Here is a 4800-nt window from a genome sequence, read left to right on the forward strand (position 1 = left end):
CTCCTCCTCCCTCCCTCCCTCCGTCTCTTTCCCTTATCAGAGGTTCATTCCAAATACCAAATGTAAATACAATATAATGTGAAAGTAACAAATAGTGTAACAGATGTTACATTCTATGTATATTATTTATAATTATATAACTTTATATATGTATATAATACAAACTGGATTATGAAACTATTACATTATTTCGTTATTTCGTTTTTTATTTATTTCGTTATGTTATAATAAATAAACAGCGATGTAATGACATTCATTGCACGTTATATAACAATTGTTTCGTTGATATTGAATTAGTACTACCATAATTTAAATTTCTAATGTCGCGAGAAGCTCTGTGCCGAGCTTCGAACTGTCGAGCGCGACAAAGCGCAACACAATTTACTTGAATCATGAGAATTTATGGACAAATGAGTATTATTTGTGCTATAAAAGAATATTACTAATTCAGTCGCTTGCATTACAAAATATATCAGTGCATACTAAAAGTTATTCTGGAATTAATGAAGTTAAATGTAAAAGTTATTGTTGAGTTTAATCTCCACATCTTCGATGTTGATTAAGTTCATTCGACGCGTTTTTGCATGAAATGAACGAATTTGATAAATAAAGTATCGCTCTGCTCCGTAATGAGCCGAGATATTAATCATTATATAGTCAAGACTATTCAGATTAAGAAAACTTTCACATCGATGGCATAAAAATACTCATGTCTATTTCTATGCCATCGATGTGAAAGATTATAGCCATACTTACATGTTATAATAAGTATTATTTGTTTCAATATTGCACAAATTCTTTGCAAAATGGTTGGATATAACAGAATAATAAGAATCAAGCACGATAAAGAAAAATTATGTTTTTAAAGCAGAGAATTTATTTTTAAAATAAAAAATTTATAAATATAAATTAATTCCTTAATGATACAAAATAGTTGGATATAACACAGCAATAGGAGTCAACCACGGTAATTCTTGTGCAAATACGGTTAATAAAACAACTTTATTAATAATTAATCCGCTGTAAGCGGATAAATATAATAAAGCGGATAAAGTTATTTTGTTAACCATATTGATTTGTTAACCATATTTATCCAACTATTTTATATCATTAAGGAATTAATTTATATTTATAAATTTTTTGTTTTAAAAATAAATTCTCTGCTTTAAAAACACAATTTTTGTGATTTAAAAATATAAATTCTCTGTTTTAAAAATCCTGGGAGCAAAGTCTGCGGAAACAAATTTTGAGCAAGGCTTGCTACCAATTTTTTATTGCAGAAAGGCAATAAATTGTATTTAATGTTTGTATTATTTGATATTAGCTGCGTTCAACAGACTCAACAATTGAGCGCTAGGTGTTATTAACGTATTCTTCCAGATTTAAAATGCTAATTGGATGATCTGAAAGACATCAATAATAGCAAGTGCTCTGTTAAGCACTGACACAACTTTTGAGTCGCATTGTCAGCAAATTATTGTCAGAAATGACAAAACCTTCTAGACATGCTTTTCTAGCAGATTCGTAACAGAAAATGAACAAAATCCTGCATAAGTCCTGCACCTGACGACAGATTAAGAGATCTTAAAGCAAACTCTGCTTGATTTCTGCCACCAATTTACTGCATAGTTTATCAGGCTTTATTGACAAATCCATAGCCAAAGGTGAACATAGATGGTTATAATTTCGTAATCAAAATCTAATCGAGTTGCTGCCAATTTGGTCTCAAATTGGCTATTGTTTTGCTATCAGAAAACATATACAATTATTTTCTATATAATTTTTGTTTTTACAGCAGAGAATTTGTTTTTAGAGGTATTTGTCTGCTTTAAAAACAAAGTCTCTGCTTTAAAAATAAAAATTATGTAGAAAATAATTTGTATTTTAAAGCAGAAAATTTTTTTTAAAATAGAGAATTTTTTTTAAAATAGAGAATTTTTTTTAAAATAGAGAATTTTTTTTAAGTAAAAAATTTGTGTTTATAAAGCAGAGTCTGAAAGAATTTATTTGATCCTCAATGCCATCGATGTGACAAATTTCCTCACCTAAATATCTATCAACTTCAATAAGTAATATCTCAATTTGCAAAACAGAGCGATACGTTTTTCTGATTCATTTCATGCAAAAATGCGATGAATGAATCTAATTTTATCAACATTGGAAGTGAGGCTAAACTTAACAATTATCATAAAAGTATAATATATGAATATTACAATTGAATACTTCAAATATTCAGAAATGATATTTATAAATTTGCATATATTTATGTGCAAACTATAACGTTTATAAATAAATGAATTAAAATCAATTATATTACATATGTCTTTTATATCGCAAAAACAATTTTCAGGAAATGTATTTTGTACATACTAATCCCAGAGAAAATCTTTGAATTAATTCTAAACGAAAGCAAGTTTGTTTTTGCTTTAGAATTAATTTTAAGATCTTTTCTGGGAAGAATATGTGCAAAAAGCATTAAATAAATTTAGAATAATGTATAGCAACATAACAGTTACATTCTAGTTTTATAACAATAACGCAGCAAATTATGAAACTATTATATGATTATTATATAATATCTCAAGTTACATGTTATATTATATAACTGCAATTTAAGAGTGGGAAATTACAACTAACATGGACGTAGAATGTTATGCATTTGTTATACAATATTTTGTATAGAAGCAATATAATAGTTACATATTTGTGTTTGTTGGGTTGTCTTTATAATATTCTAACTTGACTTTAAATAAACTTCTCGATCGTAGAAAAGCAATATGATGACACTTTTTCACTATGTAACAAATTAATCATCAAATAATAAAACAGGAGTTTGTTTTTTTTAAAACAGTATCTGAAGGATTGTAACAGTATCTGAAGGATTGTAACTCACACACTTGATCGATGGCAGAGTCGACACAAGCATGATTTACGAAGAATAATTTTTGAACGATTCTATCGGTTTATTGTTATTAATTAGTACAAGTTAATTATTCAATTCGAAATCAGGATAAATGTTAAGAAGGACCGACTTCAAATTTTGATAATAATACACTAAATCTATGCGTTTTTGTGTAAAGAATTTACAAGAATTTACAAGAAGAAAGTGTTCCGCTTTCTCCATGAATATATTAAGCATTAAAGTTAACGTCTATTCAGGTATTAGGAAATCTCCTTCACAAACACAAATATATAACTATTACATTGCTTTCATATTCAATGGAACATAACAGATAATATAACATGTGCATAACATTCTATTATATTGCTATACATTTATTCTAACTTAATTTAATGTTTTTTACACATACTATTCCCAGAAAAGATCTTGGAATTAATTCTAAAGCAAAAACAAACGGAATAGTTTACTGTCGTTTAAAATTAATTCCAAGACCTTTTCTGAGATTAGTATGTGCAAAATACATTTCTTGAAAATTGTTTTAATATAAAAAACAATATAATAATATATAATAATAATTGATTTTAATTCATTTATTTATAAATATCATAGTTTGCACATAAATACATATATATTTACAGATATGATTACTGAGTATTTAAAGTATTTAATATATTCATATATCAGGAGACGTGGTAGTGTCTTCGGCCATATTTAAAAAAAAATAAAAGACATAAAGACACTACAAGTCTCTTATCCCGAGTCACCAAAGTCCATTTTCTGGTACAGAGCTGCTAAAATATAAAAAATTTTCGCATCGTAACATATCCTGAAAGGCGGCATCGCCACGAACAATTTGAACCAAAAGAAATAAAAATCGGTCAAGCCGTTCTGAATATGCAAGCGAAAAGTGATGATTTTTGTGAAAAATGAATAATGTCTTCTTCTTCTTCTTCTTCTCTGCCCGCAATCATCTCTCTTCTCTCTTACTTTTTACTTATATCTTCCCCAACTTCGACCAATTCCATCTCCTTCCCCCTCCATTCCTCCTTCCCCACCCCTCTCTTTTTCGCTCTATCTCATTCTCTTTCGTCCTCTCTCATTTTTGTCTGCTGAAAGTGTCCAATGGTCACTCATAGTCTTGACCTTGACCAGTGAGTTAAGGTTGTATTAATTTTTTTGTAGAATTTCGTAACACATAATGAGTGACTGCTACAATTTTTTCCGAATTTTCCGAAAGTTCAGTGTGCTGATCTTTATAATGTGTGGGAGAATCAGAGTCATCGGAGGTGAATGGTCCATTAATTTTAATAGCATTCTTAATGGGCAACGATCGCCTGTTGTCCGATGATCATTCAGAGTCGTGACTTTAACAATATTAGTCATTTTAATTTTTTTGGATAGTTTTGTAATGCGTGATGAATGATTGCTACAATTTTCCGAAGATTGTTTGATATGATGATCTTCATGTGTGGGAGGGTCAAGGTCATTAGAAATGAATTGTCCTTCGATGATCACTAAGAGTCATTACCATTATACAATATACAATATGTTAGCGCCATCGGAGTTGAATTCCCTATTTCAGTTGTAATAACTTCTTAACGTGAAATGACTGTTTAACCTTCCGAAAGTTGCAGAAAATGTAGTGGGAAAACAAGTATCGTATGCCGCAGGTCTATGTTAATAAGTAATAATTCTTGATTGAAAAAAGAAATAAAATTATGTAAAAGTTACCGAAATATGATGAAAAGACTATCCAAAGTTTGCATATGATTATAAAGAATTATGATAAATTAAAAATAATAAAGCATTTTGAGCTCAATTGAATCATTCTCAATGTTATAAATATAAAGTGACAAGTATTAGGTGTACAACTTTGCTTCCGCCGTTTTCCTATAGAT

The 4800-nt window shown here is 28.8% G+C and overlaps 1 protein-coding gene across 1 annotated transcript in view; it reads right to left on the minus strand.

Moving 5' to 3' along the window:
* The window catches only part of LOC105622994 (phospholipase A1 member A-like), an 87789-nt gene that overhangs the window by 989 nt on the left and 82000 nt on the right, over positions 1–4800 (minus strand). The gene's annotated exons all lie outside the window — the stretch shown is intronic.

Source organism: Atta cephalotes, assembly GCF_000143395.1.
Source record: "Atta cephalotes unplaced genomic scaffold scaffold00051, whole genome shotgun sequence".
Taxonomy (NCBI): Eukaryota; Metazoa; Arthropoda; class Insecta; order Hymenoptera; family Formicidae; genus Atta; species Atta cephalotes.